The following is a 27,287-nucleotide window of genomic DNA, read 5'->3' as shown; positions in this document are numbered from 1 at the left end:
CCAGCCCCTCGTTTTCGACGCTCCGCACGGAATCGACGCTCTGCACCGGGAGGCAGACGGGCGACCCCTCCGCCCCCCTGCTGCTTTCCCTCCCCTCCCCGCCCCCCGGGGGCCGCCCCAATCTCCGGCCAATTAACGCATCGGCGACCAGGGCGACATCCCGCTATCCCGCTGGTCTTGGCGCAGCGCGGAGCCCGAAAACCCCACCACCCTCCTCCGCCGGTCCTGCTGCTGCTGCTGCTGCAGCTGCTGCTGCTGCTGCTGGGAGGAGGAGGAGGGAGGAGAGGAAAAAGAAGAAGGAGAAGAAGTAGAGGAGATGCTCCTGGAAGCGCCGAACATGCCTCGGACCGCCCCGGGATGGAAGAGGCACGACCGTGGGTCGCCGGCCAGGAGCGAAGGCTGGAAAAAGCCCGCCACGGCTTGGCGGTAGGAAAAAACTTTAACTGGCCTCCGCTGCCCCGGGAGGGTTGGGTTGGGTTGGGTTGGGGGGGGGGGGGGGGGTTCTTTTTCTTGGGGTTGGTTTTTTTTCCCCGCGCCCGCCGTCGGTCGGTCGGTCGCTGGGTCGGTCGGTGCGTCCGGCTTTTAGCGGCGGCCGGCCCGGTTCCCCCCGCTGACTCGGTCCGGCCTCTTCATTCCGGCCGCGCGGCCGGCGGGCGGGCGCTTTTCTTTCCTTCTTTCCTTCCTTCCTTCCTTGCCCTTCCTTCCCCTTCCTTCCCCTCGGCTCCCCGGAGCGTCCCGGTGGGTCCTGGGGCCTCCCGCCCGGATTTTCCCACGGTGGGTCCCGACCGGCGCCGTCTGAGCCCCGAGCGCCGGGGCCGCCTGGTTTTGCGCAGCGCCCCCCGCCTGCCAACCAATGGGCGCCCGGCGCCGCCCCCGGGGGCGGGGCCGATTGGGCGGGACGCCCGTCGATCACCCCCGGCCACGCCCCCCGGGGCAAAGTGGGGGGGAGGGGGGAGAGGAGCGCGCCTGCGCCTGCGCCGTCCGAGGAGAGCCTGCGGCTGCCCGGCCGGGGCATCCTCGCTGGGCCAGGCGGTGCCCGACCGCTGCCCGCCTCTGCCAACCGCTGCGTTGCAAGTGGCCATTCCCCTGCCGCACAAATCCTCGGGGACCCCACAGATCCCCCCCCCCCCCCCCCGCCCCTCCACCCCTCTGCACCAACGGCCCGGGCAGGGCTCTCCGGCAGATGCCAACCTGCTCGCCTCCTGCTGCTTTTTCATTTTTCATTCATTCCCCCCCCCCCCGCCCCCTCCCGGGTCGTTCTGCCCTCCTCCCGCCGTGCCAGCCTGGAAAGATCATCGTCTCCCTCCGGGCCGGGGAGGCCCGGGAATCCCTGGCTGCCGCTTGCCCCGCGCAACGGTCGGGGTGATCCTCGTCCTCATCTAACGGTTTCTGTTACTATGTGCCAAGCGCTGTTGGGTGAGCCGGGGCAGATACAGCGCTCCTATCGATGACGGTATCTGTTTAGCGCTTCTTCTGGGCCAAGCACCGTTCTAGGCGCCGGGGTAGTTACGGTGATCATCGTCGTGATAACGGTATTTCTTTAGCGCCTACTGTGCGCCGAGCACCGTTTGAAAGCGCTGGGGTAGATACAGTAATCGTCATCATGATGATAACGGTATTCCTTTAGCGCCTACTGTGCGCCGAGCACCGTTTGAAAGCGCTGGGGTAGATACAGTAATCATCATCATCATAACGGTATTTGTTTAGCGCATACTCTGTGCCCAGCACTGTTCGATGCGCTGGGGTAGGTACAGATACCTTAACCCATACCAACGTTATCATTACAACGATCATAATGACGATGGTGATTGTTTAGCGCTTCCTCCGTGCCCAGCACCGTTCTGTGCCTCGGGGTTGATACAGTAATCATCATAACGATGATGACGGTGTTTGTTTAGCGCTTTCTCTGTGCCCAGCACTGTTCTGGACGCTGGGGTAGATACAATGACCATCATGACGGTCACTGTATAAGCGCTTATGCTGGGCCCGGCCCTGTCCTGTGCGCTGTGCTGGATACGATAGTCATCGTAATAATAATGATGGCGATGGTTTAGCGCTTACTATGTGCCCAGCACTGTTGTAGGCGCTGGGGTAGACACGATAATCATCACGATGGTTACTGTGTAAGCGCCTACTCTGTGCCCAGCACTGTCCCATGCGCTGTGGTAGATACGATAGTCATAATAATACCAATGGTGATCGTTTAGCGCTTACTACGTGCCAAGCACCGATCTGTGCGCCGGGGTAGTTGGAGTAATAATCACGATGGTTACTGTAGGAGCGCTTACTCTGTGCCCAGCACTGTTCTACGCGCCGCGGTAGATGATACAATAGCGATAATGATAATCGATGATATTTGGGAAGCCCTTACTATGTGCCGAGCGCGGTTCTAAGCGCCGGGGAGGATACAAGGTCGTCAGGTCGTGCCCCTGGGGGCTCACCACCTTCACCCCCGTCGTACAGATAAGAATAATAATCTTGGTATTTGTTAAGCGCTTACTCTGTGCACAGCACTGTTCTAAGCGCTAGGGGATACAAGGCGATCAGGTTGGCCCACGTGGGGCTCACAAATCAATCCCCGTTTTACAGATGAGGTAACTGAGGCACAGAGAGGTTAAGTGACTTGCCCAAAGTCACACGGTTGGCAAGTGGCGGAGCTGGGATACGAACCCATGACCGCCGACTGCCAAGCCCAGGCCCTTTCCACCGAGCCACGCTGCTTCTCCGCTGAGGCCCAGAGAAGTCAAGGGACTCGCCCCCCCCCGCCCCCCGGTCACCCGGCTGACCAAGGGCGGAGTCGGGATTAGAACCCGGGACCTCCGACTCCCAAACCCGGGCACTTTCCACTGAAGCCAAGCAGCTTGGGTGGGCGGAGGGGGGCGAGGGAGAGGGGAGGCCCTCCTGGGCAAATAACCGGCCGCCGCTAAACGCTCTGCACAGCCGCCCGGGCCCGGGGCGCGCACCCTCCTCCACCAGGTGACTCCCCGCCGGCGCTACCTAATAACAACAACGCTCCTCCTCCTCCTCCTCCTCCTCCTCCTCCTCCTCCTCCTCCTCATCATAGTCGGGGCATGGGTTGAGCTCTTACTATGTGCCAAGCACTGTGCCGAGACCCGAGACCCGATCCGGACCCACGTCCGAGGCGCGGAACCAGCCTCCCACTTTCCCCTCCATCCCCCGCGGGGGTCCGGGGGGCGGGGGGCGAGGCCCGGCCGGCTGCAGGGGGTCCCGGGGGCGACGGGGAAGGGAGGCCCAGTGGAGTCGGGGGACGGAGGAGCCGGAGAGCTGCCCCGCGCCGCGGGATCCGAACCCAAACCCACCCACATCTTTCCGAGCCTCGCATCCGTCCCCGGGCCTGCAGAAACGGGGCTGTAGGGATGCGCGGGACAGGGGTACAGACGCTTCACGGAGCAGATCCCTCCATCGGAGCCAATATATCCTATAGGTAAATGAATATATATATATATACGTGTATATATTTCGACTATTTCCAAACGCCCATCAGGTTTGTCCCGGACGCCGGGCAGCCCCCGAGCGCCAGGAGGAGGCTGGGGGGGGGGCGGTCGGCGCGGGCGGAGGGTTTGGGGGCTGATCATTATTATCATTATGCAGTGATATGCTATTGTATATTCTATTAATGATACACGATTATCTAGCTCTCTAGATTAGATCTAGATTCAACAGTAATCACTGAGCGCTTACTATGCGCAGAGCCCTGTACTGTCTAGATCTTTATATCTAGCCCTATAGATCTATAGATGACATAGATCTGTAGATGCTCTAGATTCTATAAATCGTAAAATATGATCCCCCGCCCCCCCCCCCCCCGGGCGCGGGGGGTGGGAGGAAGAGGGGGTGTCCCGGGCCGGTCGAGGTGCGGTCCTTCCCGCGCTGCGCCGCTCGGGCGCGTCGGGACCCGACGTCCAAACCTCGGGCTCCGGCGCCCCCTGGCGCCCAGCGCCGCGCCCTGCACCCGGCCCGCGCCCTCCCTCCCTCCCTCCCTCCCTCCCTCCCTCCTTCCCTGCACCGCTCCGCTCCGCGAAACGCTGCGCGCCCCGGGCCGGCGGACACCCGCCAAGAGAGCAGAGCGGAAGGGGCCGCCCAAACCCATCCTCCAACGCCCCGCGGGAAAAGGGCGCCCGGGCTTGCGGGCCCCAGGGGTCGGGGGGAAAGGGGGCCTTTGCGGGCAGGCATGGGCGAGGGAAAGGCTGGCAGGGCCGGGGGAGGGGGGCAGGGCGTGCACACGTGGGCAGGGGGAAGCGGGGGGGGGGGGGGCGTACAGAAATGGTCCGAGGGAAGGGGGGGTATGGCCTGCAGAGATGGTCAGAGGGAAGGGAGGCATGGCCTGCAGAGATGGTCAGGAGGAAGGGGGTATCGCCTGCAGAGATGGTCAGGAGGAAGGGGTGCCTACAGAAATGGTCGGAGAAAGGGGTGCCTCCAGAAATGGTCAGAGGGAAGGGGGGCAAGGCGTGCAGAAGTGGTCAGGGAGAAGGCTGGCATGGCATACGGAAATGGTCCCGGGGAAGGGGGGCCTGGTGGGCAGAAATGGTCAGAGGGAAGGCTGGCATGGCCTGCAGAAACGGTCAGGAGGAAGGGGGTATCGCCTACAGAGATGGTCAGGAGGAAAGGGGGCACGGCCTACTGAAATGGTCAGGAGGAAGGGGTGCCTCCAGAAATGGTCAGAGGGAAGGGGGGCAAGGCGTGCAGAAGTGGTCAGGGAGAAGGCTGGCATGGCATACGGAAATGGTCCCGGGGAAGGGGGGCCTGGTGGGCAGAAATGGTCAGAGGGAAGGGGGACATGGCATGAAGAAACGGCCAGGGGAAGGGGGGCATGGCCTGCAGAGATGGTCAGGGGGAAGGGGGGCATGGCCTATGGAAATGGTCAGAGGGAAGGGGGACATGGCCTGCAGAGATGGTCAGAGGGAAGGGGGACATGGCGTGGAGAAATGGCCGGGGAAAGGCGGGCATTGCATGCAGAAAAGGTCTGGCAGATTTGGGGGAGGGGACGCCACCGGTGCGGGCCAGAGAGGAGCGGTGCTCGCATCCCGGCACGAAGCGGGGGAAGGGGAGGGCAAATCCGGTTAAACCCCCCGCACCGGGCTCCCACCCCCAGCCAAGGGTGACCCCGAAGCCGCCCCTTTCGGGGGGCGGGGAGCGGAATGGCCGAGCCCTCGTCGACCTCCGACGAGAGACAGGGGGACAGAGCATTCGGTTCACCCGCATCTGGACGAGGGAGTGTTTGCGGGGAATTAGCCCGACTCCAGAGCAATTTGTCTCCAAATCCTCTTATTATTGCAGTGCGCCCGGTGGTTGGAGAGATGGGATTTCCTTTTCCCTTCTCCCCAAGAAATGCAAGGAAAATATCCGGGCCGGAAGGGCCGCTCCATAGAGTCCCTCCACCTTGGCCCTAGGCCCGGAGGCCCCGAGCTCTAACGTCCACTGCGAAGATGGGGCAGGACGCGCGTTCCGACCCCTACCCCGCCACGTGCCTGCCGGGTGACCTCGATCGAGTCGTTTCCCTTTTCCGGCCCTCAGTCTCCTCATCTGTAAAAGGGGGGTTGAGACTATGAGCAGCCTGTTACTGCTGAAAAAAATTTCCCACTATGTACTACCGAGGGAGGGGTGGGAGAGTGGCTCCGGACCCCTCCGCAGCGTCAATCGGCGATACTTATTGAGCACTTTCTTCTGGGCCTCCCAGCCGATCGGCCCTCCCATCCGGCCCAGAGCCAGAATCCAGAGTCCGGATAATCCCGGACCCCGCTGAGAAGCGGCGTGGCCTGGTGGATAGCCCCTGGGGCCTGGGAGTCCAAAGGACCTGAGTTCTAATCCCCGTGGCTCCGCCACTGGCCTGCTCGGTGAGACCCGGGGCAAGTCACTGAGCAGCGCGGCCAAGTGGATAGAGCACGGGCCTGGACGTTCTAGGGTCATGGGTTCTAATCCCTGCTCTGCCACTTTCCTGCTGTGACCTCGGGTAAGTCACTTCACCGGGCCTCAGTTCCTTCGTCTGGAAAATGAGAATCGAGACCGTGAGCCCCACGCGGGACAGGGACCGTGTCCAACTCGATTTGCTGGTATCCGCCCCAGCGCTCGGTACGGGGCTTGGCGCGGGTGAGCACTTATCGCATCATCGTTGTTATTACATCCCTGTGCCTCGGTTACCGCGTCTGTAAAATAGGGAATTGAGAGCCCCACGGGGGACGTGGACTCTGTCCGACCTTGTCTCTACCCCGGCACTTAGTACAGTGCCTGGTATCTACTAAGTCCTTAATAAATAGTATAAAAGATGGCAGCTGAGTCATGTTTTTAGCGACCCAAGTCTGGCAATTCCGGTAGACCGAGCTATTTGCCCTAACCGCCGTCAGCCCCTGCATCGCCTCTGCCCTGGGGCTGTGTGCCCGGTAAGCACTTTGATACTCCCCCCCTCCCCCGTCCCCCCCCAGCCTCAACCTACTTCTGTAAACATTCCGCAGTGTGGCTCGGTGGCAAGAGCCCGGGCTTGGGAGTCAGAGGTCGTGGGTTCTAATCCCCACTTAGCCACTTGTCGGCTGCGTGACTTGAGGCAAAACGCTTCACTTCTCTGGGCTTCAGTGACCTCATCTGTAAAATGGGGGTGAGCCCCACGTGGGGCAACCTGATTACCCTGTACGACGATTATGGTATTTGTTAAGCGCTTACTGTGTGCCGAGCCCCGTTCTAACCACTGGAGGGGATACGGGGTAATCTGGTTGTCCCACGGGGGCCTCACACTTTTAATCCCCGTTTTACAGATGAGGTAACGGAGGCACAGAGAAGTTAAATGACTTGCCCAAGGTCACCCAGCAGACAGGTGGCAGAGCGGGGATTAGAACCCATGTCCTCTGACTCCCAAGCCCATGCCATTTCCACTAAGCCGTGCCGTATCTACCCCAGCGCATAGACGGTGCTTGGCACATAGTAAGCGCTTAAAGAAGAACATTATCGTTATTATTTCTTCTTTCTGTAATTTAACATCTGTCTCTCCCTGTAGATCGTGAGCTTCCCGCTCCGTTGTACTCTCCCAAGCCATCAGTACAGTGTCCTGCCCGCAGCAAGTGCTTTATAAAAACCATCGAATGATGTGCGATGCGACACGACTCTCTGAGTGTCTTTTTCCATTTTTATGACACGATCCCTCCTCTCCACTGTCTTTCCACACTTCTTAACCTGCGAAAAACTACGTGCTACGTTTCATTTCTATTATGGTCTCTATTCTGCCCTTACTCTGTGCCACCCACTGGGCAGAAATCTGGAGTGGGTATAAAATCATCAGATTGGCCACGGTCCCTACCCCACGTCCCTGTGTAGAGGTTGGGGGGCAGGGGAAGGACAGGTACCCCGTTTTACAGATGAGCAAACTGAGACACGGGAAAGGAAAATGACTTCGCCAAGGTCACACAGAAGGCAGGTGGCAGAGTCGGGATCAGAACCAAGCCTCTCACCTCCCAGGCCCTTGTGATTTTCAGTAAGTCACGCCACCTCCTAAATCTTCTCCCAAATGGTCTGTGGTAGTTTTCTCCAGGGTTTCTTCATCCCCTGGTGTTTATTTATTTATTTTTTTATGGAAAAGAACGCAATTATACGCACCCGTGCTCTTAATGAGTTCAGATAAATACACAGAAAATAACAAACACGAGTTCTTGTTTCTGGGGTGCGCGAGGGCCTTGAACCAACGAAAACGCTGCTCATATTCCCTCGGCCTTTTTTTTTTTTTTTTTTAAAGAGTATAAACTCTGAAAAACAGCATAAAATCTTAACTTGAAGTCGCTGGGTTTTGACTTTGAAGGAACCAGCGTGAGAAGCAGGCGTGGCCTAGTGGCTAGAGACCGGGCCTGGGAGTCAGAAGACCTGGGTTCTAATCCCGGCTCTGCCGCTTCGCCGCCGTGTGATCTTGGGAAAGTTATTTCACTTGTCTGAGTTCCATTCACCTCATCTCCTCAGATGGGGATTAAGACTGCCAGCCTCCTCTGGGATATCAACCGGTTCCAACCTGCTTAGCTCCTATTCCCCCCAACGCTCAGTACAGGGCCTGGCTCATAGTAAGGGCTTCACAAATCCCAGTCAAAAATAAAAAGGCGCAAGAGTAACCAGGTGTTTGGGACGTTGACCTCCAGTTCAACGTGCTCTAACTGGTCACCGGCCCCCAAGACCTCCCTACGCCCAAACCCATCAATTTACGGGGCGGCCCGTGAAAGTGAGCTTTGAACCGCGGTTTGCTGGACTCACTCCGTTTCCAAAGCCGTTCTCACTGTCAGGGGTATTTATTGAGCGCTTCCTGTATGCGGAGCACTGTACTAAGCACTCAGGAGAGTTCCATCCAACAGAGTCAGCGGATGTGAGAAGCAGTGAGAATCAATGAGAAGCAGCGGGGCTCAGTGGAAAGAGCACGGGCTGGGGAGTCCGAGGTCATGGGTTCGAATCCCCGCTCCGCCACTTGTCGGCTGTGGGCAGGTCACTTCACTTCTCCGTGCCTCAGTTATCTCATCTGTAAAATGGGGGTGAAGACTCTGAGCCTCATGTGGGTCAACCTGATTACGCCGTAGCTCCCCCAGCGCTTAGAACAGTGCTCTGTACATAGTAAGCGCTTAACAAATACCGACATCATTATACGTTCCTTGCCCTCAAGGAGCTTCCAGAGAAGTCGCGCCTCCTCCCGAGGGAAACAGCGTGGCCTGATGGGAAGATCCCGGGCTTGGGAGTCGGAGGGCCTGAGTTTGAATCCCGCCTCTCCGCTTGACCTGCTGTGTGACCTTGGGCCCGGGAGTTCAGATGTCCCGCTAAAAATGCAGTAGAGAGGCTTTCTCCTCCAGGCTGTTGTTTCGTTTGCTTTCTTTCACCTTGGGCTGGCCTAGCGGCCCAGAAGCGGCCTGGGAGTTAGGAGACCTCAGTTTTAATTCCGACTCTGCCAGTCGTCCGCTGGGTGACCTTAGGCCGGTCACTCGGCTTCTCTGTGCCTCAGTTCCCTCATCTGCGAAATGGAGATTCAAATCCTGTTCTCCCTCCTTCTTAGAGTTTGAGCCTCATGTGGGATCTAATTATCTTCTATCTATCTACCTCAGTGCTTAGTATAGTGCTTGACGTGTATTCCGTGTTTAACAAATACCACGATTACTGTTATCAAAGATAATTATTATTCCTTTCCCCTAACAAGCCAAGAGGAAGGTACTGCTTCTGCTCTATGGGGAGACTGATCCTCAAGGGAGTGGAGAGCCTAGTACCTGGACAGGGGTCAGAGTGGTTGTGACCCCAGGGCTTCCCTCTGCTCCTCCTCACGCAATTGTTCACCCAGGCTTCCTCTCACTTGGGTCTAGTGCTGTGTGACCTCGGGCAAGTCACTTTACTTTTCTGTGCCTCAGTTCCCTCAGCGATGGGGGTTAAGACTGCGAGTCCCGTGTGGGACATGGAATGTGTGTCCAGCTGGATTAGCCTGGGCCTACCCCAGCACTCAGTATAGTGCCTAGAACATAGTAAGCGCTTGACCAATAACGTTTTTAACAAAAAGTCAGGGGCTCCATTAATAGCTTGTTCCGATTACCTGCCTCGTACATTTTTCTACCCCCGTCTGCCTCCCCCATTAGATGTCATTTTCTCTTGGACAGGTCACAGGTCTCGAGCTTATGTGGAAAATCTCCCAAGCGCTTACTACAGTCCACGGCCCTCAGAAGGCACTAAATAAATCCCTTGACTACCCCTTCTGCTCCTCGCACGCTTGTTCTAGACTCTAAGCTCCTTTTGGGCAAGGAACATGTCCACTCATTTGGTTATACTGTGCTCTCTCAAGAGAAGTTAGTACAGTGCTCTGCAAATCGTAAGCGCTCGATAGATATGATCGATCGACTGTTGTCGAAAAGGGAACCAGCAAATGGGGGAAAAGGATGCGCCCTTTTTGAGGCCTTTCTGATTCAGAAGCCTCAAGGTGACCATTAACTGGTAGTGATTGAGCGCCCGCCTAGCGCGGTGCACTGTACAGAGTGTTTGGGAAGTGCAGGATAGAAAAGTCACCGTCAAACTCGTGCTCGATTTAACAAAGTATCGCCAACCACCACCTGTAGCGGTTGGGGATTTTACCGATGCCCATCTTCAACTCTGGCGTGCGTACATCCATTTGGATAAAAATTCAATTTTTTTTTTCAATCAATCGATACTGAGGTCTCGTTCTGTGCTGAGCACTGTACTGAACACTTCAGAGAGGACAGGAGAGTTGCCCGTCACCTTCCCTGTCAGGGAGCTTGCAATCTCTTCATTTTGATTTCTTCCCCATTGATTACCAATTCATCCTGCCTTATTCCTCCATTTTCTCCCTGCAGATTTTTCCAGGTCCTTCTCTGACCCCTGCCTTTCCTCCCTCTCCCATCTCCTGCGCGTATTTTTCACGTCTGTCTCCCCGATTTGAGCAGGACCTCCATGAGGACGAGTAGCCTTGTGTTTCTGTTGAACTGTCCCACGTTACTAGCTAGTAATAATAATGATAATAATAATAATAATAATAACGGTATTTCTTAGGCACTTAGGATGTGCCAGGCACTGTACGCTGGAGTGGATAAGAGCAAATCGGGTTGGACCCAGTCCCCGTCCCAGGAGGGGCTCCCCGTTTTACAGATGAGGTTACTGAGGCCCAGAAGAGTGAAGTGACTGCCCAAGGTCACGTTAGACGGCAGCTCTACAGGTGCTCAGAAAGTACCATCATCGCTACTGTTGCACCGGTCTCTCTTCCGTTCCCCTCATCTGACTGTGCCTCGGCGGGAATTCCAATTCAAAAGTCGGCTAGCTTAGTCATTCCCACCCACGGTGGCATCGTCCCATCTCCCATCGCTCAGTTTCCCGACTGACCGCATCTAACACAGGTCCGGCCGGACACCCAGAGAAGCAGCATGGCCTAGTGACGAGGGCCCGGGCCTGGGAGTCGGAGGACCTGGGTTCTGATCCCCGCTCGGCCACCCGCCTGCTGTGTGACCCTGGGCGAGTCACTTTCACTTCTCTGGGCTTCGGTTTCTTCATCTGTAAAATGGGGATTGAAATCCTACCCCCTGCCCTATTACGTGGGGCAAGGATCGGCTCCAACCTGATGATCTCCTATCTGCCCCAGCGCTTAGTACGGTGCTCGGCACACTGTAAGCGCTTCACATATACCGTAATCATCCCCACCAAGCCGATTCTTCCTCCCTGCTACAAAGGGGAGTCGGGACTCGGCTGTAAGAAACCAAGCGGCAATTCTGCTTTAATGATCTTCCCCGAGAAACCCAATTATTTCCCTTTCCCAACAGTTAAACTTGGCTGAAACTTATTTGGAGACAGGGAAGGGAGAGGGGAGGTGTGGAAATAAAACACATCCCTGACAACGTCTGCCATCTCAGCTCCATAACCCCTGTTCCTACCCGTGCGATCGCTCTGAGCCTGCTGAGGAGAAATAGTTTAAAGGTCCATTGTGGAAGAGACGAGAATTCTATTCATTAATTAGACGAGTCAGAAGCTGCTTTGTATTTGCAACAGTGAATAACCTTTCATTTCAGGGGTGTAGTTAAACCCTTAAGCTAATTTGATTCCGTGCTCTATTCCACTTAACTTTAGCGTTTCACCTTCACAGATGCAGTTATTCAAGACCAATCACCGTCTATCACGATAAAAGGTAAAACTTTGCAAAGAGGAGAGTCGTTTTGTTGCTGAATTTTCGAATCAGAACCAACTATTGCCACTGGAGCCATAAAATCCCCCCACATCTGGCCATTTTCCTTTCGATTTTATAAATCCCCTCTAAAAATGATTAGGAAAGGGGTCCGTGTTCAGAGAACGGTCTTCCAGACAATAATTGGGGACGATATGTGGAATGGAGGAAGAGGAGGTGGAGGAGGTGGGGGGGTTGGGGGGTGAGAGGAAGAGGAAGGAGAGGATGAACCCCTCTCTAAAATGTAAGCTTGTTGCAGGCATGGCAAGTGTCCGCCAACTCTGATGTATTCTACTCTCCCAAGCTCTTAGTATAGTGCTCTGCATGCAGTACATGATCAATAAAAGTTCTGCTGATGATAATAATGAAGAGGAGGATGAGAAAGAAAAGAAAGAGGAGGATGAGAAGGCAGAGGAGGATGAGAAGGAAGAAGAGGATGAAAAAAGGAAGAGGAGGGTGAGAATAATAATGATGGTATTTGTTAAGCACTTACTATGTGTCAAGCACTGTTCTAAGCACTGGGGGGGATACAAGGTGATCAGGTTGTGCCTCGCGGGGCTCACGGTTTTAACTTCTCTGTGCCTCGGTTACCTCTTCTCTAAAATGGAGATTAAGTGACCAGCTCAAAGTCACACTGCTGATAGGTGGCGGAGGCGGGATTAGAATCCATGACCTCCGACTCCCAAGGGCCTGCTCTTTCCACTAAGCCGCGCTTATCTGACAGAAGATTACTCTCCCACATTTCAAACCCTTATCGAAGGCACATCTCCTCCCTGAAAAAGCCCCCCACTTTTCCTCATCTCCCACTCCCTTTTGTGTCACCCTGACTTGCTCCCTTTATTCAACCCCTCTCCCTGCCCCACGGCACTAATGTACATATCTGTCATTCGTTTATTTACATGAATGTCTGTCTTCCCCTCTAAGCTCGTTGTGGGCAGGGAACGTGTCAGTTACATTGTTATACTGTCCTCTCCCAAGTGCTTAGTATATCTTCCCGCAGAAACGATCTGGGCCTGTCACTCCCCTTCTTAAACAACTCCAGTGGTTACCTATCGACCTCCGCTCCAAACAAAAACCCCTCACTCTAGGCTTCGAGGCTCTCCGTCACCTCGCCCCTTTCTACCTCTCCTCCCTTCTCTCTTTCTACCGCCCACCCCGCACGCTCCGCTCCTCCGCCGCCCGCCTCCTCGCCGTCCCTAGGTCTCGCCCAGCCCGCCGTCGACCCCCGGGCCGCGTCCTCCCGCGGTCCTGGAACGCCCTCCCTCACCTCCGAAAATCTAATTCTCTTCCCCTCTTCGAAGCCCTACTTAAAGCTCACCTCCTCCAAGAGGCCTTCCCAGACTGAGCTCCCCCCTTTTTCCCTCTGCTCCCTCTACCCCCCCCCCCCACCTCTCTGCAGCTAAACCCTCTTCTCCCCCCTTTCCCTCTCCTCCTCCCCCTCTCCCGTCCCACCCCCTCAGCACCGTACTCGTCCGCTCGACTGCATATATCTTCATCACCCTATTTATTTTGTTTCATGAGATGTACATCATCCCGATTCTATTTATTTGCCATCGGTTTTCATGAGATGTTCTTCCCCTCGACTCTGTTTATCGCCATCGTTCTCGTCCGTCCGTCTCCCCCGATTAGACCGTGAGCCCGTCAAAGGGCAGGGACCGTCTCTATCTGTTGCCGATTTGTACATTCCAAGCGCTTAGTACAGTGCTCTGCACATAGTAAGCGCTCAATAAATACTATTGAATGAATGGATGAATGAATAATGCTCTGCACACAGTAAGTGCCCAATAAATACGACTGCCTGACAAGCACTGTCCTAACCACTGGGGTAGATTCCAGTTCAACATTCATTAAATCATATTTATCGAGCGCTTTCTGTGTGCCCAATCCCTGGCCCACCAGGAGTTCATAGTCCATGGGGAAGGAAAAACAGGTACTGAATCCCCATTTTACAGATGGGGAAACGGAGTCCCAGAGTAGTGATTTCTCTGCTAGATAATAATAATAATAATCATCATAATGGGGTATTTGTTAAGCGCTTGCTATGTGCAAAGCACTGTTCTAAGCGCTGGGGGGGATACAAGGTGATCAGCTTGTCCCACGTGGGGCTCACAGTTTTCATCCCCATTTTACAGTTGAGGTAACTGGGGCACGGAGAAGTGAAGTGATTTGCCCAAAGTCACACAGCCGAGAAGCGGCGGAGTAGGGATTAGAACCCATGACCTCTGACTCCCAAGCCCGAGCTCTTTCCACTGAGCCACGCTGCTTCTCACAGACTGTTAGCTTCTTGAGGAGAGGGTTGGTGGGTACTAACTGTCTTGCCCCCTCCCAAGCTTTTAGTACAGTGCTCCGCGCCCAGGAGACTGTCAGCTCCTTGAGGGCAGGAATCGTTTGTACTAGTTCTCCCGCACACTCCCAAGGGTTTAGTGCACTGCTCTGCCTACAACAGACATTTTTTTGCAACAAAATGGAAGGATCGTGAGAAAGGGGTAAGCTTTATCAGTAATACATGAAATTCCCTCTATTCTCCTGCTAGAGACCCAAGCCCAATTCGACTGTCTCGTGTTTCAGGGGATAAAAACGAAAAAAAGAGAAAGACTCATCCTGTAGGAACTGTGATGTTTGTCAAACAACACTTAGATTTTCGGGGTATTTTTCCTCCAATGAACCAAAGGAAGCTGAGAAGACCTTTCTCTGCTCCAGCAGTTGTTCCTCTTATGAGATCTGACAGAGGTAACCAAGGAGAGAGAGGAACAGCCCCCACCCCCACCCCACAGACCTTTGATTTTCTGAGCTGACAAAAACAACATCACTTTTAGTAATTTTTCTTTCCATATCTAGTTTGTGTACCCTCCGACTGAGATCAGACAGGCAAAGAAAAATATACGGGATTTCTCGGCGAAACAAAAGTTGAGATTGCTTTTTCAAGGTTACGTCCCGGGAGGGAGGGGCGGGGGGAGATTTCTCTGGCTTAGAAAGCCGCCTCTTTCAGACGTGAAGGAAAATGAGCATCGCATCCACATGGGCAGGTGCTGATGGGGGTTAGGGGGTTTTAAGGGTGGAGCTTCTGGGGGACAGATGGCAAAAGGGGACGGGGGGGGGGGGAGGGCAGGTTGCTTTTTACTGAATACCTACTGATTCCGAGACACTGAACTAAGCGCTTGACGCAGCCTCACAGAGTGAGGTGACGCATACACCCCCGCCCGCATAGCGCTTACCCTCTGTGACGGGACAAAGACTCAGGGCTGAAGTCACAGAGGGATCCAGAGAGGGGGAAAAGGGGACCAGGATAAAGCCGAGAGGGGCGTGCAGTAAGCAGAAGGAAGCAGGACTAAGAAGAAATCAAGCGGTTGTATTTGCCAGGCGCTTACTGTGTGGAGAGCCCTGGACTAAGCGTTCGGGAGAGGACAGTACAGTAGGGTTGTGGACGTGATCCCTGCCCCAAGAGAGCTTAGATTGGAATGGGGTACACCGATATGAAAATAAATCACAAAGCGGCAGATAATAAGGATATGGACAAAAGTGCTGTGGGGCTGGGGGTGAAGTGAATATCAAATGCTTTGGGCCTGTATACCCACTTGCACCCAACTGCAGAAGGAAAAATAGGATAGAGAAAGAGATGTGATTTTAGGAAGGCTTTGAAGATGAGGAGAGGGGTTTTCTGTCAGATATGAAGGAGAAGGGAGTCCTAGGCCGGGGCCGGGGTGGGCAGGGGGATTAGGCAAGGGGTCGGGGGAGCAGGTCAGATATAGAAAGGATCGAGGCACAGTGAGTCAGTTGGCGTTGGAGGAGTAAAGTGTGAGGGCTGGGAGGTAGCCAGAGAGAAGCGAGGAAAGGCATGAGGGGGAGAAAAGCGGCGTGGCCTGGTGGACAGAGGAGGGGGAGAGAAGCAGCATGGCCTAGAGGACGGAGCCCAGGCCTGAGAGTCAGAAGGACCAGAGTTCTAATTCTGCCTCTTCCACTTGCCTGCCGGGTGACCTTTTCAAGGTCACTTCACTTCTCTGCGCCTCGATTCCCTCATCTGTAAAATGGGGATTAAGTCTGTGAGCCCCACGGGCACCGTGGACTGTGTCCAACCTGATGAGCTTGTATCCTGTGTCCAACTGGAGGCAGTGCCTAGCACATAGTATGTGCTGAATAATGTTGGTATTTGTTAAGCGCTTACTGTGTGCAGAGCACTGTTCTGAGCGCTGGAGTAGATACAGGGTCATCAGGTGGGCCCACGGTTAATCCCCATTTTAGAGATGAGGGAACTGAGGCACAGAGAAGTGAAGTGACTTGCCCACGGTCACGCAGGATGACAAGCGGCAGAGCTGGGAAACGAACCCATGACCTCTGACTCCCAAGCCCGGGCTCTTTCCACTGAGCCACGCTGCTTCCCAAGAAATACCATTAAAAATAATAATAGAAAGAAGAAAAGAAAGCCGAAGGGACCCAAACGGGGGAAGAGAGGCGCGGGTGGGGAACAGAGAGAAAGAGAAAGAAAATGAACCAGAGCTGGAATAGTGGCGTGTGTCTGTCCAGGAACTCTGCCGGTTCTGGGTTTCACTGGACTGGCCTGAATCCGCAGTGCTGACCAGGGTAAGTGCTCACACCCGGAACCTCCCGCCTTCTGCAGTTCCAATAACGATGATAACAGTAATGATGATAATAGTAATCAGAACGGTAGTACTTTTAAGCCCTTTCAGTGTGTCAGTCGTATTGACTGAGCACTTACTTTGTGCAGAGCGCTGTACTAAACGCTTGGGAGCGTACAAAAGAACAGACACGTTCCCTGCCCACAACAAGCTAACAGTCAGGAGTGGGAGAAAGACATCACTGAATGTAATTTACCGATACACCCAAGTGCCAAACACCGTACCGAGCGCTGGGTTAGATGCAAGATGATCAGGTCGGATGCAGACCCTGATCCGGCGTCTAAAGGAGAGGGAGGCCGGATGTATTGAATCCCCATTTTGCAGATGAGGAAACTGAGTCCCTGAGAGGTCTGATGACTTGCCTTTTACAGATGAGGAAACTGAGTCCCCGAGAAGTCTGATGATTTACCCAAGGTCTTAGAGCAGGCTGCTGGTGGGGCCCGGATGAGAACCCAGGTCCTCGGCCTCCCAATCCTTGTCCTCTTTCCATTTGGCCATGCTGTTTCCCCGAGGGCAGCTGAGGGATTCAGAACAGTGCTCGGCCCATAGTAAGCGCTTAAGAAATACCAACATTATTTAGAGGAGGGGAGTAATGGGTACGGAGGGAAGACGGGAGCTGCGGTTTCATAGTCAGAGCTGCCTCTGGGAAACCTGGGAAAGACTGGGCGGTGTAAGGCCAGCCGTCATCTTGGAGGGCTCGGGCTCTCCCGCCGACGTTCAGAGAGACTTCAGGGCCGCTCGACTTGGTGTCAGATGCGCAGAGATACACCGATCCTGTGGGCAGGGGCATTTCTGTGGACGGAGCACCCAACTGGGTGTCTACTAGGTGCAGTGCACTCAGCAGGTCCCTTTCCGTGGATAAAGCACTGTATTGGGTGCCTGTAGTGGGAAACAGCGTGACCTAGTAGATAGAGCCTATACCTGGGAGCCAGAGGACCTGGGTTCTAATTGCAGCTCTGCCATATTCCCCCTGCTTGAGCTTGGGCAAGTCACCTCAACCGTCCGTGCTTCCGTTTCCCACTCTGTAAAATGGACATTCAATACCTATCCTCCCTCCATCTTACAGTGCGATCCCCATGTGGGACAGGGACTGTGTCTGACCTGGCAATCTCGTGTCTACCCCAGCGTATACGTTCAGTGCCGGGCGTGTTTTAAGTGCTTCCCAGACTTATTTTTTAATGGTATTTGTTAACTGCTTGACTATGTGCTGGGCACCGCACTAAGTGCATGGGGTAGATACAAGCTAATCGGACCGGATACGGTCCTTGTCCCACAAGGACCTCAAATTCTTGACCCCCATTTTACAGATGAGGGAACTAAGGCCCAGAGAAGTGAAATGACTGGCCCAAGGTCACCCAGCAGACAAGCGTTGGAACCGGGATTACGATCCAGGTCCTCCGACTCAGGCCCTGGCTCTGACCGTTAGGACACACTGCCTCTCCTGCTACGACTGATGGATTGATTGGGAAGAAGGGCACTAAGCCACTTTGCAGTCACGACCGGAGCCGGCCCGAGACCCGGAAGAAGAAAACACCTTCCGGGCTCACGGCGGAATTGGGCGCATCCACCTGAAGCCGGGGCCTCGGGCCCAGCCCCACGCGGACACCCTGCCAACGCCGAGGTCTGTGTCCTATATTTGCTCAAGATGCTGCCTCCACCCCCACCCGAGCGAGTTCCAAGAACCTTTTGTGGACTTGAAAATGGATATTCCATTTAGATTTCCATTAATTCCATTAGATTCAATTAATGGATTTTCTAATCATCCAATTTCGGTCAACAAATGTGTCCGGCTTTATTTTCCGAGAGGCCGGATGCCTTTGAGTTTGGCTTCCATTTTCGCTCTTTGAAATCCTCGGTCTGGCGGGGAGAAATGGATGTTGGGCTCCTCCTTTGTCCGCCTAATTCCCCAATTACCCAGACGAGGAGGCCGAAGTTGTGGAGGGCCAATCCTCTCCGTGCGATTATCGGGGTTGCCGAGAGCGAAGCCGTCACGGCCTAGACAGAAGCTGCTCCCAGGTAAGGAGAACCGGGTTACGGATCCACTTCACTGGATTGTTCCCCCAAAGTTCCATATGATCGTGGCCGAAGAAGAACCTAGACCTGAGTGTTTCAATCCCTCTGATCGGCGCTTCATCATCGAGAGGCAGCGTGGCCTAGTGGAAAGACCCCCGGCCTCATAGAGGACCTGGGTTCTAATCCCCACTCCTCAATGTGATGGCTGTGTGATCTTGGGCAGATCACTTCATTTCTCTGTCTCCATTTCCTCATCTTTAAAATGGGGATACAATGCCCGTTCTCCCTCTTACCTAGACTGGAAGCTCCATGTGTGACAGGGACTGTGACCGACCCCTATCTACCCCAGAACGAAGAACGGTGCCTTGCATCTAGTCAGATCTTATCGAAAACCATCATTATAACTCTATTATTATAATAGTCATCATCATTAATCAAGTGTTTACTGAGCACTTACTGTGTGTAGAGCACTGCACTAAGCGCTTGGGAGAATATGACAGGTTAGGGATGGAAATCTCATTTGGTTTGCTCTGGCTTCCCGGAGCCTTCCCCGCCTCACAAGACCCATCCGACTGGGCAGGCCCAAATACTAATAATTGTTATATTTGTTAAGCACTGACAAGAAGCACTTGGTTTCCTGGAAAGAGCACAGGCTTGGGAGTCGGAGGACGTGGGTTCTAATCCCTGCTCCGCCACTTGTCTGCTGTGTGACCTGGGGCAAGCCACTTAACTTCTCTGTGCCTCAGTTACCTCTTCTGCAAAATGGAGATTAAGACTGTGAGCCCCACGAGGGACAACCTGTAACTATCCCAGCACTTAGAACAGTGCTCCGCACATAGTAAGCGCTTAACAAATACCGACATCATTATTCCTATTATGACGAATTTGTTCCCTATCAGACAACCATCTTCCAGTATACTGTCTTTAAATTCACCCAATCTAAGCCAACACCCTGTACAAATGGGAAATTTCCATTTTCTTTGAAAAAATTAAGAGTGGATGAGCAGTATTGGTATTTATCCAGTGCCTACTGTGTGAGAAACACCGTACTAAGCCACGGGAAAGACTACCCAGGTGGGGATTAGGTACGTTCCCTGGCCACGTTCTTCCTTGACTTTCCCATTCGCTGAGCTAAATGATTTCTTCCACCCGAAAACATACAGCTCAGACAGACAGCTGGGTTTTACATTTTTCTGATCCAGGAAACATGCTGTTTTATTAATTAGTGTACAAGGAATTGTTAGGTTTGATGATTATATTCAATTAAGTATAATGAATGTAATTAATAGAGTTGCCGTTTTAGGTTCTTGAGTTGATAGTGCCATGAAATGCCGTTGCTTTTGTTGTGCTGGTTATTATTGTTATAAGAGCTCGGCGGATACGTAAAGAACGGAAAAATGAAAAGTAGGAGATTTTCAACCGAGCTGTCCTTGGCTTCTATTTCCGTCTTCATTTACGCTGCCTTACCGCTCTCGCAATGTTGCAAGGAACACATCTCTACAGGATTCCTTCTCTCTCACCCCTCAGAAAACGGTGTTTACATCCGACTAAGAAAATGGGAACTTCCGCCACAGTTCTCAAAGTCTCCTTGGCAGCCGGGGTCACAGGGTTGAAATGTCCCTCACGGCCCCACGATTTCTGTCATTCCCCAACATGCTGACCCATTATTTCACTTGAGGTAGTCCAATATTTGAAAATATAATTAGCCGCACGCACATTGAGTGGTCTCACTTCAGTGTAAATTTCACGCCCCACTGCCCTTCCGTACCAAAAAGCCACAGTTAAAGCCTATCTTTACACTCTGTCACTTCCTCCTCCTAGCTAAAATTTTTTCATTCATTCATTCATTCAGTCATAGTTATCGAGCGCTCACTGTGTGCAGCGCACTGTACTAACCGCTTGGAAAGTACAATTCGGCAACCGACAGAGACAATCCCTGCCTAACCGACGGGCTCAGAGGCTAGAAGGGGGAAAACTATTTTAACGTCTGGCTTCCCTGCTAAACCATAAACTCCTTGAGAATTTGGACCAATCCATCGAGAGATTAATCGGTGGTATTTACTGAGCTCAGGCCTGGGAGGCAGAAGGTCCCGGGTTTTAATCCTGGCTCCACCACTTGTCTGTTGTATGAGCAGCAATCAGCATCATCATCAGTGGTATTTACTGAGTGCTCACTGTGTGCAGAGAATTGTATTAAGTGCTTGGAAGAATACAACTGAATCGGTAAACACATTCCCTGTCCACAGCGAGCTTACAGTATAGAAGGTCTCCAAAACCCACGTCCTCCCGCGGTCCCCGAACGCCCTCCCTCCCTCCTCACCTCCGCCAAACTGACTCTCTTCCCCTCTTCAAAGCCCTACTGAGAGCTCACCTCCTCCGAGAGGCCTTCCCACACTGAGCTTCCCCTTTTCCCTCCGCTCCCTCTGCTGCCTCTCGGCCCCCCGCTTCGCCTCCTCTCAGCTAACGCATCTTTTCCCCCCTTTCCCTCCGCACCTCCCCCTCTCCCTTCCCCTCCCCTCAGCACTGTGCTCTTCCGCTCATTTGTATATATTTTTATTACCCTATTTATTTTCTTAATGAGATGTACATCCCCTTGATTCTATTTATTGCTATTGTTTTTGTCTGTCTGTCTCCCCCGATTAATGGTGGTATTTGTTAAGCGCTTACTATGTGCCGAGCACTGTTCTAAGCGCCGGGGTAGACACAGGGTAGGCACAGGGGAATCAGGTCGGCCCACGTGGGGCTCACAGTCTTCATCCCCATTTTACAGATGAGGTCACTGAGGCACCGAGAAGTTAAGTGACTTGCCCAAAGTCACACAGCTGACAGGCGGCCGAGCCGGGATTAGACGGTAAGCCCGTCGCTGGGCAGGGATTGTCTCTATCTGTTGCTGAATTGTACATTCCAAGCGCTTAGTACAGTGCTCTGCACATAGTTAAGCGCTCAATAAATACTACTGAATGAATGAACCAACTCTTCTTCCTCAGAAAACAGGAAAATTCCCTCACGGTTAGGACTGCCCTCACCAAGTTGGCGGTTGCAGCGTGGCTCCGGGGAAAGAGCGCGGGCTGGGGAGCCAGGGGTCATGGGTTCGAATCCCGCCTCCGCCCCCTGTCAGCTGGGGGACTGGGGGCCAGTCACTTGACTTCTCTGGGCTTCACTGACCTCATCTGGAAAACGGGGATGAAGACTCTGAGACCCACGTGGCCAACGGCATCACTTTGTATGCCCCAGCGCTTAGAACGGTGCTTTGCACATAGCAGGGGCTTAACAAATACTATCATTATGGGGAAGCGGCGTGGCTCAGCGGAAAGAGCCTGGGCTTCGGAGTCGGAGGTCAGGGGTCCGACTCCCGGCTCTGCCACTTGTCAGCTGTGTGACTGTGGGCGAGTCACTTCACTTCTCTGTGCCTCAGTTGCCTCACCTGTAAAATGGGGATGAAGACTGTGAGCCTCATGTGGGACAACCTGATTCCCCCGTATCTCCCCCAGCGCTTAGAACAGTGCTCTGCCCAGAGTAAGCGCTTAACAGAGACCAACATTATTAAGTTCCCCACCCCCTCTCATCCTCCCAGCATTCACGCCCATAATCTTTATAATCGGTTGCTCCCCCGAGCCATAATTTATTGGAGCGTCTATCTCCCCACGGCGCTGTAAACCCTCTGAGGGCAGAGGCTGCGTCTTCTACCTCTACTGTTACCCTCCCAAGCATTCAGTACAGTGTCCTGCACGCCGAGGGCTGTCAACCCACGGGACGAGGGCTCTCTACAGTCTACCAGGCCTATCGCAGTCTCCCAAGCGCTCGGTACAGTCACTGAACACAGCAGACCATCAGCTCCCTGAGGGTAGGGATGCTGACTACCGACTCTCTTGTACTCTCCCGAGTATTTTGTATATCGCTCTGCATCCAGTAGTCCGCAAGCTCCTAGGAGGGAGAGATCATGTCCCGTAACTCTAGTGCACTTTCCTAGTTCTTTGTACAATTCTCCGCACCCGGGAGACTGTTCACTCCTTGAGGGTAGAGATTTCATCTACTAACTCGACTGTGCTCTCCCGAGCCCTGTGTACAGTAGACTGCAACCTCCTCGTGGGCAGGGATCACACCTAACAGCTCTTGTATTGCGCTCGCCCAAGCATTTAGTACAGCGTTCTGCGCACGGTCGACTCTAGGCTGCTTGAGGGTGGGGATCGGGCCCTACCGACTCTACTGCACTCTGCCTACCGCTTAGCACAGTGCTCTGCCTATGCGGTGTTCAGTGAGTACTACCGATTTTGTAAAAACACAAAATGCGTAGTTCGTTTCACGTAGAGAAGCAGCGTGGCTCAGTGGAAAGAGCCCGGGCTTTGGAGTCAGGGGTCAGGGGTTCGAATCCCGGCTGGGCCACTTGTCAGCTGGGTGACTTTGGGCAAGTCACTTCACTTCTCGGTGCCTCAGTTCCCTCATCTGTAAAATGGGGGTGAAGACTGTGAGCCCCACGTGGGACAACCTGCTTCCCTGGTGTCTACCCCAGCGCTTAGAACAGTGCTCGGCACATAGTAAGCGCTTCACAGATACCGACATCATTATTATTATTTCACTTAACAAGGAAGGGCAGCGCTTAGGACAGTCCCTGGAGCGTAATAAGCGCTTTAACAATTTCTATTGATTCTATATTCTATTAATATCCTCGATTCTATTTATTGCCATCGTTCTCGTCTGCCCGTCTCCCCCGATTAGACCGTAAGCCCGTCAGAGGGCGGGGACTGTCTCCATCTGTTACCGATTTGTCCACTCCTAGCGCTTAGTACAGTGCTCTGCACATAGAAAGCGCTCAATAAATAGTATTGAATGAACGAACGAACAAATGCCATTAAAAAGAAGTATAAGAGCCTAACTGCAATCAATCAGCAACCTGCAGGAGCCTGATTCTGGCAAGGTAATAATGATAATAATGATAATAAGTGTGGTAATTGTTTAACACTTACTATTTCAAGCACTGAGGTGGATACAAGTAAATCGGGTTGGACGTAGTCCCTGTCCCACGTGGGGCTGACAGTCTTAATCCCCATTTCACAGATGAGGTCACTGAGGCCCCGAGAAGTAAAATGACTTGCTCAAGGTCAAGCAGCAGACGAGTGGCGGAGCCGGGATTAGAAGCCGGGTCCTTCTGACTCCCAAACCCGTGCCCTAACCACTAGGGCATGCGGCAGCGGGAGAACACATCACCCCTGGCCAGATGTGAAAGAAAATATGAGTAGTCAGTGGAGCCACTCTTCACTTCCCAAGGTGGCACTACGGACGGTGATTAACTGTGGTGATGTTTAAGCGTTTACTGCTTGCCAAGCACTGTATTAAGCGCTGGAGTAGATTCAAGATATCAGACTGGTCCTGAAATGTGAACTCCTTGTGGGACAGGGCCTAAGGGGGCAGGAGAACATGTATACACTGCCATTTCACAGATGAGACAACTGAGGCATGCAGCAGGCAGAGGTAGGATTAGAACTCCTGACTCAGGCCCACATTCTTTCCGCATTATCTAATCATTTATTTCATCGGTACTTTACATTATTACTTCTCTTTACGTTTTCACGGAATCATTCTTATGCACGGCACATTCTGCTTTCTGCCTTTTACCTTCCAGAAATTCAGTGAACGGCGCGGTGCAACGGTAGAGGGATTCATTAAACAGAGACTAAGGGCTTGCCTCAAAAATAAACAAAGGTAAAAATAATGGGGAGAAATAAAATAAGAATGAAACTCATTAACTGAATTTAACCTTTATAATTCATCCGTATGGGGAGTGTGCTTGTCTCAGGAATGAAAACAAAGCCTTTTGTAACTCTGTCCTTTCGAAATGACAATCTGGTAACTAAATTAAAGGGAGAAAGCGTGTTATGAACCTGGCTCAGGGGTAGAGACAATTCATAGCTACGCTCTGAAGCGGGCTAACCGATCCAGACGGTGCCCTAGGAGGGAACCAGAGAGGGGATTTATTTTCGAGTCGCTCTTTTCCGCTGGACTGTAAGCCACTTAGGGGCAGGGACCCTGTTGGAGTCTATTTTACCGAGCGCTAAGTACAGTGTTCCGCACACCAAAAGGGCTCAGTAAATACCGTGGACCGACCGATAGGCTCCCTGAGAGGGAGAGGTAGGAATTATCTTCTCCTTTGCTCAGAGGAGGAGAGGGAGGCCCAGAGAGGTGAAGTGACTAACCCGAAGTCACACAGCAGAGCAGTGGTGAGGGAGAGGCGAGGCGGAACCGCTATTAGAATTTGGATCTCCTGTCTCAGGGGATGGTGCTTTTCCAACTAGATCGATTCTCCCTCCCCCTTCGCCTGTGAGCCCCACACAGGGCGGGGACTTGGTCCGACCAGATTGTCTAGTATTTACCCCCGGTGCCTGACCCATTCCACGTGCCCAACGAATGCCACAATTATGAATTATCACGATTATGCTGAGAAGCGGCTTGATCTAGTGGCTAGAGCCCTGACTGGGTGTCAGAATAATAATGAGAGGAACAACTGTGGTATATTGAGTGCTTCCTATGTTCCGGGGACTGTACTAAGCACTGGGGGGAAATACAGGCAAATAGGGTTGCAAACGACCTGGGTTCTAATCCTGGCACTGCCACTTCGCGACTGTGAAACCTTGGGCACGGCACTTCACCTCTCTGTGCCTCAGTTACCTCATCTGTAAAATGAGAATACTGTGAGACGCATGTGGGACGGGGACCGTGTCCACCCTAGCACTTAGTACAGTGCCTGGAACATAGTAAGTGCTTAAGAAGCACCGTAGTTATTGATATTTTTATTATCATTGTTATTATAATTATTACTGTTATTTTTACTACAGTCCACAAGCCTTCTCAAAGAGGGTGGCCATCTTCAGTTGCACATTGCTTAACTCAAGTTCCTATGTCAAGCTCCCCAAATTCCCCCCCCCCCCCCCCGAAAAAAAATGTAAAACCATGTTACAAACCAAGCTCATTTTCACATCTTCCTCGCTGTGAGGGGTTGGTATCCTTTATCCACCAACAGGCAGGGCGGGGTTGTCTATCTTGAGGGCTGATCCTTCCGTCAATCAAACGATACCATCTATCGAGTCCTTACTAAGGGCAGAACACTGCACTAAGCGCTTAGGAGAGTCCAGAGTTGGCAGGCGCTTTCCCTGCCCCCAATCGATTAATCCATCAGTGGCATTTATCGAGACCTCACTGTGCGTAGAGCACGCACTAAGCACTCGGGGGAGACCAACGCGACGGAATTGGTAAACACGTTCCCTGCCTACAAGAAGCTTAGTGAGAGTTCTGGCGCTCCGAGCTAGCCAGGTCTCAAGTCTTCCCGAGTACCAATCGTGCCAGAAAATTTATTCTCCCTTCTAGGTAAATCCCCTCATTTTTCATCTCTCCTCCTCATCTCCCCGTTGCTCCTGCCGGCGTGCTGAGACGAGGCTCGGATATCGAGGAGATGGCAAGTCCACTGATGGCCATTTAACTTTCAATAAATGAAAGGGGATAGAACGGTGGGAGACGGGGAAAAGGCCAAGAGAATAAGAAAACAATCCAAGATACGTTAGTGGTGGGGAAAACCATGACACATCCTTATTAAAAGATCCTTTGACTAGAATAGCATCGCCTAATAGATGCTACTCTCCCATCTTTACCCTGCAGTATCTCAAACCATTTCCTGCCTCATCTCAAATTCCAGCCCCTCCACCTGTGCATCGGATCGCATCCTGATCAAAGCACCCGATTTGATTCTTCCCTCCCTTCTTCCCTCCCTGACCACCATCTTTAACTGTTTTCTCTCCACGGGCTATTTCCCCACTGTTTTCAAACATGCCCACGTCTCCCCTATTCTAAAAAAGCTCACCCCTGACCCCGCCGCCCCATCCGGTTATCGCCCCGTCTCCCTCCCACCATTCCTCTCCCAACGTCTCGTGTGAGTTGACTACACCTGCTGTCTCAAGTTCCTCTCCTCCGATTCGCTCCTTTACCCCCTCCAATATGACCTCTGCCTCCTTCACTCCACAGAAACCATCCCCTCACAGGTCACCATTGACGTCCTTCTTGACAAATCCAACGGCCTCCACTCCATCCTAATCCGCCTCGACCCCTCACCTGCCTTGGACATCGTCGACCACCCCCTTCTCCTCGGAACATCGCCCAACCTCCGCTTCACCGACACCATTCTCTCCCGGTTCTCCTCTTATCTCTCCGGCTCTTCATTCTCAGACTCCGTCGCGGGCTCCTCCTCTGCCTCCCACCCTCTAACTGTGGGGGGTCCCTCAAGGTTCAGTTCCGGGTCCCTTTCGATTCTCCATCTATACTCACTCCCTTGGTGAACTCATTTGCTCCCACGGCTTGAGCTGTCGTCTCTACGCGGAGGATACCGAAATCTCTATCTTGTCCCCTGTTCTCTCTCCCTCCCGCCGGGCTCGCATCTCCTCCTGCCTTCAGGACATCTCTACAAGGACGTCCTGCTGTTCTGCCCAGCTCTCACAGCACCACGCTTCACACTCGCTCAACCCTCACATGTCTCAAACCCAACACTAACAACCCCCACCATCCAACACTCACAGTGATCTAGCTGAAAGAACCTGGGCCTGGGAGTCGGAATGGTTTGAATCCTGGCTCCTAAACTTGCCTGCTGTGTGATCTTGGTCCAGAAACTTCTCCTCTCTCTGTCTCAGTTTCCTTATCTGTACAACGGGGATTCAATAGCTGTTCATCCTCCTATTTAGACTGTGAGCCCCGTCTAGACCAGGGACCGCGTCCAACCTGATTAACTCGTTTATACCCCGGTGCTCGCAGCCGTGCTTGTCATATAGTAAGCCCATAAAAATTCCTCTATTATTGTTATTATTGTTATCCCCCTCAAACCAACAATGACATCTCTCACAACCCAACACTCACAATTCAATACACCTAATCTAAGCCTCACAGATCACAAAATGACATGGCCCCCACCCTTCGACTCCCCTGAT

General features: G+C 53.1%; 1 long non-coding RNA gene across 1 annotated transcript; it reads left to right on the top strand.

Annotated features, from left to right (window-relative positions):
* Positions 1 to 254: 254 nt before the first annotated feature.
* LOC120638453 lies at positions 255 to 24,039 on the top strand. Its single transcript, XR_005660123.1, has 3 exons — positions 255 to 426; positions 11,600 to 11,641; positions 23,945 to 24,039. It is a non-coding gene; the product is annotated as an uncharacterized LOC120638453 (long non-coding RNA).
* Positions 24,040 to 27,287: the final 3,248 nt, after the last annotated feature.

The sequence above is a fragment of the Ornithorhynchus anatinus genome, chromosome 6, assembly GCF_004115215.2.
Source record: "Ornithorhynchus anatinus isolate Pmale09 chromosome 6, mOrnAna1.pri.v4, whole genome shotgun sequence".
Lineage (NCBI taxonomy): Eukaryota > Metazoa > Chordata > Mammalia > Monotremata > Ornithorhynchidae > Ornithorhynchus > Ornithorhynchus anatinus.
This window is presented reverse-complemented; position numbering and strand designations above follow the sequence as displayed.